Raw genomic sequence first — 18,955 nt, 5'->3', positions numbered from 1 at the left:
AAAAACATGTAAATGCATAGAAAATAATATAATTTGCTTAGTATTTTTGTTCTGTGTTTTTACAGTACCTAGCACAATGGGATCCTGCTCCATGAGTAGAGCTCCTACCATAATACAAATAATAATAATCCTCATCCAGCAGTCAATACACAGGTGGCAACATGACCATGCTTGTGACAGGTATGAGACTAGCATGTGTCATGTCCGATGAAGTGAGCTGTAGCTCACGAAAGCTTACGCTCAAATAAATTTGTTAGTCTCTAAGGTGCCACAAGTACTCCTTTTCTTTTTACGAATACAGACTAACACGGCTGCTACTCTGAAACCTGTAGTTGTCAGTTACACTATGGATGAATTGGGTTACTGGGCCAAATTCTCCTCTCAGTTATGCATGTGCAAGTTCATTATTTTAAAAAGGGCTTCAGCTAAGTAAATGCGAACAGAATTTAGTCCAATATATAATCTAACCCCAAATATACCAATACAAGGATGCTGCTGGGAAACTTCCAGAGATGCTTCCAGGGTTAAAGAGGTTTTTTTCTCTCTTTTTACAGATCATGTTCTGAACAAAATACCCTGGTTTTTTTTTATATACCTTTAGTTTTGGGGAGGAACTCAGTTTCACAGAGAGTCATTGATTCCAGCTGGCTACCTTATAGAGTTAATCCCCAGCGAGCCACTTCAAGGACTGTGTTATGCTTCAAGAACAGTAAGTATCGTCTTTAATGATAAAGGAACAAATTCTGCCCAGAGCTCCCACTGAAGTCAGTCAGAATGATTTCCCCTACAGAAACAATAGAAAACTGGATTTGATGTGTCCAGCATGTAGCATACTGCCTTACTATCTGTTAAGTACTAGGTTTATTGATTTCTTAATTGTCCAGTTGTATCAATACTTTCTACTATGTTTAGCTTAAGTGGCAAAGCTGTTAGAGATAAACCAGGGATAACTGGCACACTGAAAAATAAATGCAAAATGGCCATCCTTGCACTTCCTCTTCTGGGTCAAAATTTCAAATTTCAAAACATTTTTTTTCATTTGGAAAGAACATGTTGATATTTTTCCTTTTGACAGTTTTAGATAAAAAAACCTATCAGAACTTTTTGTTTCATATGAATTTTTTGGGGAATCATTAGGAAAGGGATAGATATAAGACAGAAAATATCATATTGCCGCTATATAAATCCATAGTACGCCCACATCTAGAATACTGTGTGCAGATCTGCTTGCCTCATCTCAAAACAGATATATTGGAACTGGAAAATGTACAGAAAAGGGCAACAAAAATGATTCAGGGTATGGAACAGCTTCCATATGGGGAGAGGTTAATAAGACTGGGACTTTTCAGCTTGGAAAAAGAGATAACTAAGGGGGGATCTGATCGAGGTCTATAAAATCATGACTGGTGTGGAGAAAATAAATAAGGAAGTGTTATTTACTCCTCATAAAAGAAGAACTAGGGGTCATCAAATGAAATAGGCAGCAGGTTTAAAACAAACAAAAGGAAGTATTTTTTCACACAATGCACAGTCAACCTGTGGAACTCCTTGCCAGAGGATGTTGTGAAGGCCAAGACTATAACAGGGTTCAAAAAAGAATTAGATAAGTTCATGGAGGATAGGTGTATCAATGGCTATTAGTCAGGATGGGCAGGGATGGTGTCCCTAGCCTCTGTTTGCTAGAAGCTAGTAATGGGCGACAGGGTATGGATCACTTGATGGTTACCTGTTCTGTTCATTCCTTCTGGGGCACCTGGCATTGGCCACTGTCAGTAGACAGCATATTGGGCTAGATGAACCTTTGGTCTGACCAGTGATGAGCTGCCAAAATCTTAACAACCGGTTCCCTCTTCCAGCCCCAGAGCACCCACGGAGTCGGCACCTAAGGTGCTACTTTTGGCCGGTTGTTAAATTTAGAAGCCCTTTTAGAACCGGTTGTCCCGTGAGGTTCTAAAAGGGCTTCTAAATTTAACAACCAGCTCCAGCTCACCACTGGGTCTGACCCAGTATGGCCCTTCCGATGTTCTTAAATTTCAAAATTTGTGATGTTTCATTCCATTTTTGATTGAAAATGCTTTTGAAATTTCCCATGAAATTGATATTCTGTTTTTCAGCCATCTCTAGTTTCATGCTACTCCTATAAATGTCTCAATTCTGAGCCTAGGTCCCCCACCATGACTTAACTTAGCAGCCTAGTTAAAAGTGTAGTACCATGTAGGCTGCTCTTCCTTAGTTTCTGCACACCTTGCATCGGGCACAGAGCTGAGGGTGGGCTTTTGTGCATTTTGTAAAGTACATGGGAGGGAGCTTCCCCCTGGTTGTGCAGGTCCTAAAGTTCATATAAGAGGTGCATCCTCCTGCAAACCTTTTAAGGTGTGTGAGTGGAACAGGCTCACAGATTATGAAATTTACATGTGCTGTTGTCAGTTTTGGCCACCCAGAAGAGACTCAAATTTGGAGAGTGAAGATATTACTTTTTATGTTTTTGTTATTTTTTTGTTTTTGTTTTTACTATTTTTTCTCTTTAAACAACACCCCCCCCCCCCCAAAAAAAAAAATTAAAGAATTTCCATACAAAAATGTATGTTGAAAGTGTTAAGGTAGCAAATCAGGAAATACCAAAGTTAAGATCTTGAGTCTGTTGACTTTCATGGCACACTGCAAGGATTATTTGTATTCTCAGGCCTCCAAGAAAGGGGTGGGCTGGAATGGAATAAAGAATGTTAACACAGGAGTGGAAGGACTGATTTTTCCCCTTTAATTTTGAATGGCTGAATAGTTACCAGGGGATTAATTATTTCTTTGATGTGTCTTGTAAATGTTTTTAGGATATATGATGTTGCACTCTATATGATTTTATAAAAATATGCTAATGAGTAGGAATATAATGTAACTGGAATATGCTTCATGCAAAAGGTCTCTTGTAAGGTATCATTACAAAGCTTATAATCTACTGAATGTGGTCATCCTATTTGTATAAATGTATCACTCTTGTATCTGAAACGAGAAATATGAAATATAACTCTGAGGTCCTATTGTAGTTATGCAAAGTGTGGGCCATTAATGGTGGTTTGGAATCTTGATGGCTCCCATTAACCAGGACAATTGACTGTAGATGGCTCTGTTTTACTTGTAAGTCTTCCTGTATACCTGTGGGCTGGAAAGTGGGAAATGAAGTCTTACAGTGACATGTGATCATGTCACTTGAACTGGAATCCATCTTTAACCTGGTGTTTTTCCACTGAAAAGAGGGGTGGGAACCCAGAGGGACAAAGGATTCCCGCCTTATGCAAAAGATATATAAGTGTGTGGAACAGAACAAAGGGGGCGGCCATCATGAGGAATCCCCGAGCTACCATCAGAGCTGGAATAAGGGCTGTACCAGGGGAAAGGATTGTGCCCAAACTAGGAAGGCATCCAGCCTGTGAAAGAAATTTATTGAAACATCTCTGAGGGTGAGATTTTATCTGTATTCAGTTTTATTACTGTACTAGACTTAGACTTGCATGCTTTATTTTATTTTGCTTGATAATTCACTTTATTCTGTCTGCTATTACTTGGAACCACTTAAATCCTACTTTCTGTATTTAATAAAATCACTTTTTACTTATTAATTAACCCAGAGCAAGTATTAATTCCGGGGGGGAGGGAGCAAACAACTGTGCATATCTCTCTATCAGTGTTATAGAAGGCGAACAATTTATGAGTTTACCCTGTATAAGCTTTATACAGGGTAAAACGGATTTATTTGGGGTTTGGACCCCATTGGGAGTTGGGCATCGGAGTGTTAAAGACAGGAACACTTCTTAAGTTGCTTTCAGCTAAGTCAGCAGCTTTGGGGCATGTGGTTCAGACCCTGGGTCTGTGTTGGAGCAGACTGGTGTGTCTGGCTCAGCAAGACAGGATGCTGGAGTCCCAAGCTGGCAGGGAAAGCAGGGGCAGAAGTAGTCTTGGCACATCAGTTGGCAGCCCCAAGGGGGTTTCTGTGATCCATCCCGTCACAGGATATGCCTAGAGTGATAATTTAAAAAATAAAATAAATAATATCACACAGTGTTTGGTGTTCAAGAATAAAGCTATAATGAAGAGGAAGGGTACTTTACTTTTTTAAAAAAATGCTACAGTAACAGAGCAGAGTTCTCAGGTATTGATGTAATAACCAAATTTTATGACGGGTAAACTCACCATAGCCAATGGCAGAGTGATTGCAATTTTTTCTTTGGAATGTTTTGTCTATCTCAAAATGCTGGGTCACTGAAACTGAAACTTTCTGGGGAAAAATATTGATTTTTGACAAAATTTTGTTTAGGTTTCTTTTTTACATGGTTCAGTAAGGTCAAAATGTTCCTTTCTGACATTTTTGGAATGGAATGTTTCAATTCTTTCTTTTGAAATGATTTTTCATTTTTTTGTATTATATAAAAAATACAAAAATATATATGTATCTTAAAAATGTTGAAGTTGAAATGAAATCTTTCGATTTTGAGCATAATGAAACATTTTAATTGTCCCCAAACAATTTTAAAAAAATCATTTCACAGGAATTTTGAACATGTTTGCATTCTGAATTGGAATGAAAACAAATTTTCAAATGGGAGAATTTCCTGTAAAACAAAAAAATTTTTGGTTACCTCACAGTATTTATGCTTTCATCCAGTTGATGGGCCAGTCAGAGGTGGGTGTCAAAATATGGAGTGCTGGAGCAAAATAAATGAAAAAGGAATAACATGACATTTACATACAAAATAATGAATGGTTTAGAGGAGGTAAATTGAGCACTCCTGTTTATCCATATTCATAATACAAGAATAGGAAGACAGTTAAAGCAAAAGTCAATACATTTAAAACTGATAGGATATATTTTTTTGCATATAGCCTAATTAATTTATGGAACTCATTGCCAAAAGATATCATTAAGGCCAAAAGCTTAGTAAGATTCAGAAGTGTATTAGACATTTATATGTATGAATAATGAGGACATCCACAAGTATATTAGATATGATATAAATAAACCCTCATATTTCAGGATATAAACCATCAACTAACTGATAGTGTTAAGAATACATTTCTTCTATAGGCAGGTTACTCCATAATTATTCCTTTTGGTCTTTCTTGTATCTTTTTCAAAAACAGGCACTCTGGCCACTGTCACAGACAAGATATTTGACTAGAAGGACCACTGGTCTCATGCAGTATGGCAATTTCTAAATGTCTCTAAACTTTTCAAGGAAGCCATTAACATTTTGGGTAATTCAAATAGTCAATTATAATACATATCAACTATTCAACACATGATTAATTATGCCATCTCCTTTCTGTACAAAAAAACTTAACACTGGATCAAAGGTAACCAAATCTGCTAATGGTTTTAGAAAAGGAAATCTGAATTATGGTGCGCTTCAGTGTTTTCTGCAGAAAAATATACAGAATATTAATATCTGATAGATGAGATTTTAATTGTTTTACTTCTTGCATGAAAATCTGCTCTGATTATTTCATCTATTATTTTGTAGCATCAGCAACAACTAATGTCATCAAAGAAGATGTGTGAGGGTTTTTTCCCCCCTACCAAGGCTTTGATCTTTCTCTTGATTGAGGAAGTAAACTTTCAGTGCACATTTCTCTCTTAGTGTATTGGTAACACTTCTACTTGTTGTTCTAGCTAGATTTACACAACATCTACATTTGAGCTGGTGTGTGTGAATAAATCACCAGGACTAAATGGTATTCACCAAAGAGTTCTGAAGGAACTCAAATGTGAAATTGCAGGACTACTAACTGTAGTCTGTTACCTATCATTTAAATCCGTTTCTGTACCAAATAATTGGACGATAGCTAATGTGACGCTAATTTTTTAAAAGGGCTCCAGAGGTGACCCCAGCAATTACAGGCCAGTAAGCATGACTTCAGTACCAGGCAAACTGGTTGAAACTATAGTAAAGAACAAAATTGTCAGACATGTAGATTAACATAATTTGTTGGGGAAGAGTCAACATGGTTTTTGTAAAGGAAAATCATGCCTCACCAATCTATTAGAATTCTTTGAGGGGGTCAACAAGCATGTGACAAGGGGGATCCAGTGGATATAGTGGTACTTAGATTTTCAGAAAGTCTTTGACAAGGTCTCTCACCAAAGGCTCTTAAGCAAAGTAAGCAGTCTTGGGATAAGAGGGAAGGTCCTCTCATGGATTGGTAACTGGTTAAAAGATAGGAAACAAAGGGTAGGGATAAAAGGTCAGTTTTCAGAATGGAGAGAGGTAAATAGTGGTGTCCCCCTGGGGTCTGTACTGGGACCAGTCCTATGCAGAATATTCATAAATGATCTGGGAAAAGGGGTAAACAGTGAGGTAGCAAAATTTACAGATGATACAAAAATACTCAGGATAGTTAAGTCCCAGGCAGGCTGCAAAGACCTTCAAGAGGATCTCTCAAAACTGGGTGACTGGGCAACAAAATGGCAGATGAAACACAATGTTGATAAATGCAAAGTAATGCACATTGGAAAACATAATCTCAACTATACATATAAAATGATGGGGTCTAAATTAGCTGCTACCACTCAAGAAAGAGATCTTGGAGTCATTGTGGATAGTTCTCTGAAAACATCCACTCACTGTGCAGCAGCAGTCAAAAAAGTGAACAGAATGTTGGGAATCATTAAGAAAGGGACAGATAATAAGACAGAAAATATCATATTGCCTCTATATAAATCCATGGTACACCCACATCTTGAATACTGCATGCAGATATGGTCCCCACATCTCAAAAAAGATATATTGGAATTGGAAAAGGTTCAGAAAAGGGCAACAAAAATTATTAGGGGTATAGAATGGCTGCCATATGAGGAGAGATGAATAAGACTGGGACTTTTCAGCTTGGAAAAGAGACAACTAAGGGGGGGTATGATAGAGGTCTATACAATCATGACTGGTGTGGAGAAAGTAAATAAGGAAGTGTTATTTACTCCTCCTCATAACACAAGAACTATGGGTCACCGAATGAAATTAATAGGCAGCAGGTTTAAAACAAACAAAAGGAAGTATTTTTCCACACAACGTACAGTCAGTCTGTGGAGCTCCTTGCCAGAGGATGTTGTGAAGGCCAAGAAGCTGGGAATGGGTGACAAGGAATGGATCACTTGATGATTACCTGTTCTGTTCATTCCCTCTGGGGCACCTGGCATTGGCCACTGTTGGAAGACAGAATATTGGGCTAGAACCGCTAGATGGACCTTTGGTCTGACCCAGTCTGGCCGTTCTTATGTTCTTATTCAGACATACCTGTGCTAGCTCTGCTCAAGATAGGGTCTGCCTGCTTGAGCTAGTGTCTAAAAATAGCAGTGTGGCTGGGGTAGCATGGGCAGCAACTCCGGCTAGCTGCTTGAATACAAACCTACTTGGATCCCCTGGGTACATAGTTGAGTGCCTAGCCCGAGTCACCAGCTGTGCTCCCCTGGCTACACCGCTGTTTTTAGCATGCTAGCTTGAGCGGAGTTAACCCAGGTACATCTAAACAACCTGGGAATCACATCTCTGGGCTCAAATATAATCGTACCCTTAGAGAGGATTCATGAATATGCATATCTGGGCTCCATTCTCCACAGGGGCACCAGAGGGCAGCCTTAGTGCTTTAGCGTCATCATTTTGTGATATTAGATCATGGCCTCATAACACAGCATGGCAACATCAGTATACATTACCACAGAGTTACAATGCTGCAATGCAAACCTCCATGCCTGTTCTAACTAAATTGTTGTCACTGATAATCACAGCTGTTAACTTCAGAGGTAACAGCATTTCAGTGTTCCTACTGTCTGTGTGGGTGGATATAGTATGTAATGCATTTTGAAATCCCTGCTGAGAATGAGTTTTTCATAATGACTGATCAGTTGATTGCCCTAGCTACTGGCATTTTCTTAGGATGTAAGTCTTGGTATTGGGCTTGATCTATAAAGCCCAGTGTAATTTGGGCCCTGAAAAAATTAGAGACCATCCTCCTTATGGACAATATAGTCTGTTGTAATAATCTAGGTCAGATGCTCTTGCGAATAGTCTCCAACCTTGAACTCAGGGGATGGGGTATTGTAGGTATTATAGGTAGGGTATTTTCATGGATGCCCTTGATTCCATAATTTGCTTCCCCACTGATGTCAGAACCCAAGTTTGTTGACTTTCAGGGCATGTTGTTGTAAGCCCTGTGGCCTGAAACCTAGAGAGAAGGGAGCTCACTAGTGTCACCTGTTGGTGAAGTGAGAGAAGAGCGGCGAGAGCTGTGTTATAAGAATGTTATCTCACAGAAGGAGCTCTCTGCCTGCATCTTTTGGAGAATAAAGGGAATTGACTGAATGGGCCAGGCCTTATTTGCATTTTAGTTATGTGATAGCTTGGGGTATTTTTGGTTAAAGTGCAGCTAACTTTTGAGTTTGAGGGGCAATAAAATGCAATGGACAAGAACAAGATATAGGCATTGAATGTGCCTGGAGTCACTCTGATCGAGACTGTTGTCCGGCATAGTTAAGGGAGCCAGGATAGAGCTATAAAGAGGGAGAGAGAAGGGAAAGAAGCTCCTGCCTTTTGGTGGGAGTGTTTCTCTGGTGGTTAGGACTCCATAAAGGGGTTCTGGATAGTACTGATCCCTCCATAAAAAGCTGAGCTACGACTGCTGTAGAACCGGCATGGTGCAGAGCTGAGGGCAGCATTGACTGGAGCTGGGCTGAGGCAGCTTGGGCTGAACTAACAGAAAGAGCAGCAGCTACGTAAGGGACTCTGGTGTGGGCCTCCCTACCCAGCAGCTAAAGCTGAAATCATCCCAGCTGGGTCAGGTGGCAGAGCCCCCAAAGCAGCCCAAGCAGCACTGGCCTGCTAGAATGCTTGGACTTCTCCAACGCAGGACAGCTAACCAGGAGTAGGACCTGGGGAGGAGGGAAGTGACTAGAATGCACGAGTCACTCTCTGTTGCCTGGAGGACTGAGGTGGGGAGTATTGTTGGGGCCCCCTGGAGGGTGGGAGTGTTACCTCATAGAATTTGTTAATTTATTAATTGCTGGTTTTCCAAAGTTTCTTCTGTTGTCCTCTCTTTAATAAAGTTCTCTTTGTTTTAACCTCTGGACTCAGTGCTTGCCAGTGGAGAAGTATTGCTTGTGAGTGGGGTGGTGGATAGTTTCTCATGTTTCTCTGGATAGGGGCTTGAACTGCTGTTGTTTAAATCTTTAAGAAAACCTGTAGCAAACTGAACCCACCCTCTTTTTCCTGCCATCAACACCTGGCAGGAGGGTTACATTGCTTTTAGGGCATGTTGGTTACTCTATTTTCACAGGCTTTTGTTGAGAGAGTTGAAAATGGGATGAGCTTTTGTTTAAGTCAAAGGATTAGGAAGCAGGTAACTTAGGGCCAAATTCAGGCCCAGTTTGATTCTGTTCCTGGTTCTGCCACTGAAATTCCTCTTTGACACTGAGCAAGTCATTTAACTTGTGAGTGCCTCAGTTTTCAACACTGTAAAATGGAGACAGAAATGACATATAGCTCATAAGGCAGGCTAAATAAATTAATGTTTATAAAAGCAATGCAAGTTGCCCAGATAACAAATTCTATGTACTTACATTACAAAGTGTTGTTGTGATAATTATTGGACATACTGGGCCTGATTGTCCTCTTGCTTTTAACACTGGCTTTATACCACTGTATATTCCAGTGACTTCAGTGAAGTTGTTCCTCATTTAAACAGATGTGAGAGGAGAATCAGTCCCGCTGGCTGCATATCAGCCACAAAATATCACAAATGAAGCAGCTATTCAGCCACTTCTCAGCCTCTGAGAGACATTCTGAGTCTCTGATGCTAATTTTATGCTTGTCAGATTTGCTTGTGCTCATTATGGCCATTCAGAGAGGGTTTTACAAGTGGTCTTGTTGGAAATCAGGAGCAGTGGTAAAAAATATGGTCCTCCTGACAGCACTTATGGGAAACACAAGACCTGTATCTGGGAAACATGAGATAAAAACTCCTCCGCTGTTTCATTGCATTGGAATGTCACTAGCATAACTGAGGAGAAAGAGCCCTCTGTGATTTAGCTTCCTCCTAGGATTAAACAACATGTCTCCTTATGGAAGGAAATCAAAGGCACCAGAAGGATATCTTATTAGGGCTAAATTGCTAAGGAAGGAGGACAGAAATAACCAGAGAAAACTGTGGCTTTGGATTCCAGCAGAATAACAAACATATCCTGATTTTTCTACATTGCTCTCTCTTGTGGATGCTTGGTAGTCGATCAGCTTCAGCTTCATTGCAGTTCAGGGGAAATGTGCCAAAGGAAAAAGCTCTGATGATATGAATAGCTATTAAAAGTTAAACACATATGACTGGTCAGTATCATCAAAACATGCCAGAGGCACAGATGCTGTAACAAGCCATGGCATATCTGGTATGTTGACTAGATAACATACATAGTCCAGGACTCTATAGGCATTTATCTTATTTACTACTTTGTTTTGTTTATCCATTAGTAACCTTTCATTGCTGTGGTTCTCTTTCATCAAAGTTAGCAAAAAGAGAAGACATTGACAGCAGTTATTTGTTTGTGTTAGGTGAAGTAAAATAAAACTGAGCCTCAGACCTGGAAGTTTTATCCAAGAGTCCCCCCCACACACACTTCCTTTACACCTTTGATGTCTGCCCTTTACCACCCACCACCCCTTTCTCTCACCACACACCTTCTTGTAATAGCCTGCAGATGAAATGATCTTCCCTAAGACCAAAGAGGAGGTTGTGGTTGCTACAGATGACATCTCACGAGTAGGCACCGCTTGCTCGTTGTGTTTATTTCAATCTTTCCTAGCTATGGTACCTGGAGTCAGAAGGGTCACTCCACAGTTTGAACTGGCGCATTTTTAAAGTCTTTTCTATTATGAAATATTTATGAGAGGAAATAGGGTTGGACATTCCTGCAGCCAGTCCAGTTTAAGAACACTATGTTCCTTCCTCCTTAGGACATGTAAATGTAGTCAGTTCTTTAATGGAAGACACACATACCTCATTCCTTTACATTTGAAGTGAGCTGTCAGAGGAATGTAAACTTTTATTTGGAGCAAGCCCTCAGGTAAAGGATTACCATGTGCTGCACAAGAAAATTCCAGCATGCCCACCAAAATTTATACTGTGGGGAGAGCTATGAATAGAAAGTTTGTACACTGCTATGAATATGGATAAACTACATCACCACGCAAAATCAAAAACACATATTTTGGATCCCATAATAATTTCAAAAATATATTGAAAAGAAAATAAACACAGATTTTGTGTGTTCATTTACTGTTTGAAGTACCTTCAGGGAAGAGAGACATCAACAACTTTCCTCCAAATTATTCATTCTTCTTGATGCATTTCAGACAGTGTGAGCTTCTTTGGGGAAGCACAGCAAATTAATTCCCTGGATCTCTGTTTCTCAACCTGCTGTATATTCATAAGAAGATTGTCTTATGCACAGCATCAGCAAAAATTCCTGTACTCAGGACTTATATTTGATTTTAAAAGGCAGAAAAACATTACTGTCTATAGCATCACATATCCTTTTCATGAATGTTACATGCCCTTTATTAACATTGCTGTCAAATATAATTTGCATTTTCAAAGCTACTTCCAGGTGAATTGTTGTTGCTAGTTTGCTGTGGTCCATGTCAGTTTCTTTTGAAATCAAAGAAGTTCTAGGGATGAGAAAACTTGTGTCCATCAGATTCCCAGCTCAGTTTTGCACACCCATGAGCTTTGAATAGTCCAGAGAAGATAGCTATCTGATGTGAACCGCTGCACCTTTTAGAGGTTTGCCCATCACTTTGCTAATATAAATTTAATATTAAGTTTTGAACTTCTTATACAGAAGTTCCTCTGACACAGCATTTTTGAAGCCATATACTCTGACTTTATTATAATGACATAGGATCACACAGTTGTGTTCACTAGTTGTATAGGTAGGTGACATTTTTTTAAAAGAAAATGGTAGCAAAGGGAGATGTTTTAATAGCAGCTAACGGAAGTAGTAATAATAATGTAATACTTTGCATATCTACAGCATGTTATTGTAATTATACAATCTACACTGCACATTCCTGGCAAGGAAAGCTTAAATGATTTGCCCAAGGTGACACAGACAGGAGTGGAGTGGTATTCAGACTCAGTCCTGTCCTTTAGCCACAGGCCATGCTTTGCGCTAAATGCCATTTTTTCCTTTCTGTAAAGCTACTTTGTGATTTCAAAGTGTAATTCATTTTTAAATGTGGTCCCAAAATCCTGCACCTGGACAATCAAATAGATACTGACATGAATAAAACATGTATCAATCAAGTGTCAAAGTGTGTGTCAACAGGTGGGATTTGGCCATTTGACTCAGGCACCCAGATCTGAAAACTGAGCCCTTGCGTATTATCTATGGAACTTGTGAATGTGCAAGGAAGGGAGAAGTGACTGAACAAAGACCTTATACCCCCTTGTGCCTACCTGCACACAGGATAACCTCAGTCTCTGCATTCCAGGACACATAGGAACTGCAGTTTCTGTCTGTACCTATGGATTCAGATCCCCCCAAAAGGAGAAGGGAGGACTGTCTTGAGGAATGTTATAATGTTCCACCCCATCCCTACTCCACATACTGGGAAGTCTCTGGACTGTGGCACAGTCCTTCCAGTGAACCCCGTGGGGTGATATGTCTTAATACCATCCTCACTGTGAACCAGTAGCTAAATGCCACAATCTGGCCCTCAGTGTGCTCTGGGTGGGAAAGAGGAGCTGGGGATTGTGATAAGATCTCACTGAATTAGCAAGTGGGGTTGAGTGGGTGAGGTCTGTAACTTTATAGGAGTCTCATTTCGTGGTCTGACATAACACACTCCTCCCATTGCCCACAAGCTCTGCAGTAAAAGCAGGTTAACAAAAGGAATTATAAGAGAACAGAATATTCTGAAGCATTTTATGCCCCACTGACAACAGGATCTCAAGCAGATAAATGTTTTTGAACTTGAATTTAGGTCAGCTTTTTGTGAGCACTGTTTATAGAGGAAAGGTGTGTCATCCAGTATTTTATAGGAAAGCTTAAAGCTTCTGCTTCACAGTTTTTTACCTAAGGGAATGTTTTGTGTGAACTGCTGGGAACATAATGTTCTTCATTTATATTTACAGAAGCAAATGGAATCCCTGAAGGTGAACACAAAGAGCTGGCATGTGTGAGATTCTCTGCACAGGCCTGTCCCACTGAATACTGCTGTTCCACTGTGTGTTTTGGAAACTGTGACTCTGTGTAAGAACAAACAGATGGTGTTAATAGAGGGGCAATCACAGCTAAGGATCTGTATTTTTCAGATGTCCACACTATTCAGACGGAATAGTATGCTGTGTGGCATAGTAATGTAAATGCATCCTGCTGATGTATGAGAATGAATATTGTTTTTTTATGCGTACAGCAGGGAGATTCTAAGCCAGTGGTGGCCAACCTGTGGCCCAAAGACAACTTGTGGCTCTTGAGGCTCTAAATTGTTGCCTTAAAGGGCACCCGTTTTAAGAATAAAATGTGTATTTGATTATAAATTAAAAATGGGGTCTCTGAATCACACCCTGTGTAGAGGGACTTAAAAAAAATCAGAAGACATAGCAAAGCCCATTTTAATGCTTTAAAAACCCCCAAAACTCATGATTTTGGGGCCAATCTCTCATTTTGGGGGAGTGTGACTCATGATCTTTTTAACTTTTCGGTTTAGAAATACTGTACAGGAGTCATTGCTTTGTGTCCCCTCTGCTGATAGCTCTTTATAGAAGATCCCAAGTGCAATCACTCTACCACTTTTCAGCTAATGTTTGCTTTGACTGTTCATTATTTATGGTAGGTGCTTGGTCACTGAAGTCAGATGGTATTTTTTCTCCTCCTGACTTGGAGAAATCGAACTTAAAAAAAAAATGGGGAAAAAAATGAAAATGAACTATGGATACTTATTTTTGGATGACTAAACATTTTTTGCTAAACTACGTGAAATATGCAGGAATCACAAACATTTTCAGGAATAATTAGTGGTCACGCAAATACTTGCCAATAACAAATAATACAACTTCAAAAGTTGTAGTGAACCTGGCACTCTTATTTGGGAGAATAGTTACAAATGAGGGTGTTTTTAAAACACTATTCCTCCAACTCTTGTCCAAACAATCCAGCATGTAGTCACGAATAACTAATATATTTGCAAAAATTAGCATGGGTTCATAGGAGGGCCATGAATGGGGCAAGGAGTGAGGTTGGGAAGATCCAAGTTTGCAACAGATATTTTTTAGAATAATTTGACAAACTCTCCTCAGGGGAATGCCAGTTCCTGTGATACTTCCAGCCCAATTTTGTGAACTCAGTAGGTTCAGAGAGTCCTACTAGACTTTGAATAAGTATTTGGACTTTTAGAGGCCTTTCAGAACTGAATCCTTAAACCCTTTTAGACTTCACCCATCATTAGTCTGAATTCCCCCTTTAGTTACAGCCAATCTTGCATGGGGGAGAGGGAGATGAAGACGTTATAGCTGCCTGAGGGTATAGCTCTTTCAGAGTTTACTGTTAAGTTTTGACATTAAGCTGTGAGCAACGTAAATCATATTCCATTCATATGCATCTGTCATGACACTGTCAACAATTTAAACTATTTCACTTGCCTATGCGAGTGACGCATCTATATTATATGTAATATGCAAATATTTATAACACTAGTTTTGCACATTTTCTGGGTGCACTAATCTTTGTGGCTGGGTCACAAGTACATTTTTTGGTAAATGAAAGTGATTTTCTTACTGTTGTAAAAATAGCTGCTTAGCAGATTTCAAGGAACCTTTTAAAAATGTCCAACTGCATTAGTGTGCACAAAAGATGTGCCTAATTTGCATAAACACATAGCAGTTGAATGCACACAGTAAGTGGATATTTGGATGCACAAAAAGCCTGTTTGTGTGTGAAGTTGCATTAATTGCATGTGCATATTAAGGAGAAACATGTCCATACCTATTTTTCAAAACCAGACTCTCACTGTCAGTCTTGGAACCCTGCAAAGACACATGTACTGTACCACTTAGAAAGTATTCTTTTATTAGATTTAACTGAGAGATTAAGAATGAATGCTGGAGTGATGAAAGGTGAGGTGGGGACGGCTAACTCTGGAAGCAGAAATTTGTTTATTCTCAGGCTGGGTACAAGACTGTGTTGCTTGCCTTTTCAGCTTCCCACACTGCCATGGCAATTCAAATTACCTTGGCCTGGAAATATGACTGTCTGCCATTCGCTGGATTTCTGCATCTTCAGAGGAAATGCTTCCAAACAGAGCAGGGGCCATCATATCCCTTTCCAACTCCTAGGTTATAGTCACCTTATTGAGGATTGAGCTCAGCAATACCAAGAAGGGATTTATTCACTGATCGGTCTCCTAAATTCTTTGGTAGATGATGCCTTCCCCGCTACCTAGTGGGGGATGCAGACAATCAGCAGAGGAATGTTTTCATAAGCACTGTTTTCCAGACAGTCCTTCATCTGTGGAAAACATTTGTAAAAAGGATATACCTGACCCCACTTCTCCTCATGCTGTAACAGGAGACTAAGGATAGTCTACCTACAGAATGCCATCATGATGCTTCAGCTAATTTCAAATATATAGTCAACATTTACATACTTATAAGTGCCAAGGAAGAGGGCCTGGATGTGGGGGGATGGGGAGCTCTTTAAGGACAGTCTAATAATAATTTTCTTAAATCTTGTTGAAAATATTTTTTTTAAAAGTGCTGTTCATAGAAGTAGGAAAGTCTAGAGACCTGGCTTACAGTCACGGGTAATGAGTTTAATAATCTCAGTTTGTTTCTGATGAAATATGTCCTGATAAACTCATTAAACAATTTGGTACATTCACTGCTGCTGTTAAGGTATTAGCAATGTTTTAGGCAAAACTAAAACCATTTATCATCCCTCACAGAACCAAAGCACCAGTAGGAAGTAAGTAACTAACTATGCTGCTGCTCTTAATAATTTGGTATCATAGGCAACAACCTGATCATCATCTTTTTGCCAACCATAAGAACAATTGTCCATGGTCAAGAACTGAAACTGCAGGGCAGGAATGAATTGAATTGGAGAATACTGCACTTTGTCTGCTCACATTATCCATGTTTTGAACCAGTGCTATTAATCCAATGTTGTTGTTTTTAAAGGGAGAGACAGTTCATAGAAAACATTACAATCTGCTTAATTCACTAACATGGGATGGATCCCTAATTTTTACTGAGCTCAGAATGTTTTGTTGTTGTTTTTTAGTGGTACCTCCTGTACTTAAGAGTGAAATACATTGTTTGAGCATGTGTTTTTTCTCCAGATGCTTCTGTGCCTGGCTGCAAAATTAGACCTACTTCAGCACATGAAAAGGCTTGTTTCCTGTAAAATGCTTCATAAAACTTATGGCAGGTATAGTTTGGAACTGCTCAAAGTGTTCCTAGAATTATTGAGCATGGCCTCAGACTCCACCAGGAATCTTTTATAGAAGGTACAGCTGTCAGGAGAATGCTGGAAGGGGCTCCTTGGAGTTTCATCACAGATCCTTCACTGGCTGAAACTTTAAACCCACAGTATCTTCTGAAAATAGTTCAACTATTCTTCTGGAGCTATTGAAGAGATGCCATCTTCAAGGAGGAGATCCCAGGGCTGTTGTTGATTTCCTTAGAAACTCTATTCTTAATCAATGGCGAAGAGGTTACCAAAAAGACCTCCAACATAGTGGAATTCATTGCTACTGGTTGTTTTGTTTGTCAAAGTGTACGCTTACTTTTCATTCTATTCCAGGAGCAATTAAAGAGAGAGGTCAGTTAAAGGCAAGGGAGAGAGATGCTGGTTTGATTTACCAGACCTAGATCATCCAGAAACAGGTACAAAAAGAAAACAACCTCAGGCATGTTTTCAACTTTATAACAATGTTCTCCAAACTTTTTAGGGAGGAAGAGGAAATAATCCTATTTGTGTCTTTAGAATGTTTGTCTGTATAAAGGAGAATGGCATACCTAAAACAAAATGAATTCCTACAGCAAGATCTGTATGCCCCCTTGATTCTGGGACTAAGCAAAAGACCTGTTGGTCTTTGGACAGGTAGTCTTTCTATCTATTTATTTATTTAATTATGGCTTGAAATCTAATGTAGTCATCTCTGTCTTTCTGATCTCTCTTTTCCTTGAAGTAACATGGCACTTTCTAACATTTGGGAATGTCTGATGGGCCCAGCAACAGTAAATCACTCCCAGTTAGAGGAAGTTTGAAACAGTGTTGGGCTAAGATTCTGATGTGAAATTAACTTTACACAGGTTTCAGTATTAAAACTGAAAGATTTCTCAGTACACACACACAAATGCTAGTGTCTGAGATTGGAACTTTACTCCTTTCTTGATAGTCAGTGAGAGATACATATAATTGATTAGAGCTTTAATAGAGTTAAGTTAGATGCTGTTCTTGTTTACAAGAATGCAGTGTCTGAAGAAGAAGACGACAACAACGACGATAAACATAAATATCTCCCACTGTCGTCCCCAAAGTTAGATCAACATTTATGAATGGGAGCTTAAGCCATAGTATCAAGTTGGATGAATAGGAGTTCAGTAGGGCTGGATGAACTGTTCTGGTGAAAGTTGGTGGCAGCTCCCAAATCAGCCACATTTGAGTTTGCAAACAGAAGTTAGATACTATGAAATTCAACAAATAGAGAGCTTAATCCTGCAAATCCTTTGCTCACAGAAGTCCCATAGCAGAGAATTCTGTCATGGAGGGATTGTAAAATCAGTCCGTAGAGTTGCTTCTTTGTTACAGGACAATATGTCATGCCGTCATGTGACATCACACTACTGAGCTGCAGAAAGAGGAGAGGGCCAGCCCCCAGTCAGCTGGTTCTGAAGAATCCTGTGCTCCAGTATCCCATTCTTCGATTCCAGGTGAAATGAGCAAGTCTGGTTCTGAACTTGAGCTTGCCTTTTTCATCTGAGGAACTTTGGTCTCTCCCCTTCCAGAGTCAACCTAGATAATCATATTTTTATTCTATAGCTTTTTAGTAACAGAGGTGGAAAATGAAAAAGAAATAATGAGCATGAGACACACTTTGGGGCCTACTGACGGCTAGACATCCAGGCTTGTCTGGGGGTTGAGTAAGATTGCAGAGCCTCACTATTATTCTAATGTCTCCTTATAGAATCGTAGGACGAGAAGGGACCTCAAGAGTCACCCTCTTTATGTATTGTATTTTTCTTTTGGGGAGAGGGAGGTACATTTTCCTGGTTTACATCACTGGAAGGGAGCACCTACTGTGTTAAAACAGTTCCCCCTCTGTCCCTCAGAGACAGGCCTTTCTATCTAAGCTAATTTTATACCAGATAGCATTATAGAAAAGGTGGATTTTTTTTCATACCAAGTGAATATGTAAAGTAAAAAACTGATGTCTCTTTCTTGTCTTTCTGTCCCATAGTGCTCAAAGTCTAACATTTTTCACAAGATGATCTTCACAAGACCGGCCTCTCCTTTCACGAATAATTAGGAGTACAATATGAGGTCTCTAAGGGCAGACTTCCATGCAAACAGGAGCAACCAAGAATGCACGTGGTTTATCAAGATCCAGTTGCCTCAGGTACAATGAATCCTGGGAACTGCTGTGGTGTCCTTTTTTTGCCTTTTGCCTGTTGTAAAAATAGACATTAGAAAGGCCTTTTTTCCTTGTTTTCACACCTGACAGCATCAAATGGGGGAGGGGCAAATAGTATAATTGTATGTACTGGACTGTATTTGCATAAGTTGCATTGAGTACACTTTTAATTGTCTGAGGGATATTGTATTTTTCTGCCAAACTGGCCTTTGCCTTTATCTGGGACTCAATTCTCAGCTTCTGGGGAAGATCTTTGCTTTTGTAGGGTACTCTCCAGGTGGGTTAGACTA

This window comes from Caretta caretta, chromosome 3, assembly GCF_965140235.1.
Source record: "Caretta caretta isolate rCarCar2 chromosome 3, rCarCar1.hap1, whole genome shotgun sequence".
Lineage (NCBI taxonomy): Eukaryota > Metazoa > Chordata > Testudines > Cheloniidae > Caretta > Caretta caretta.
Note: the sequence above shows the minus strand (reverse complement) of the source record.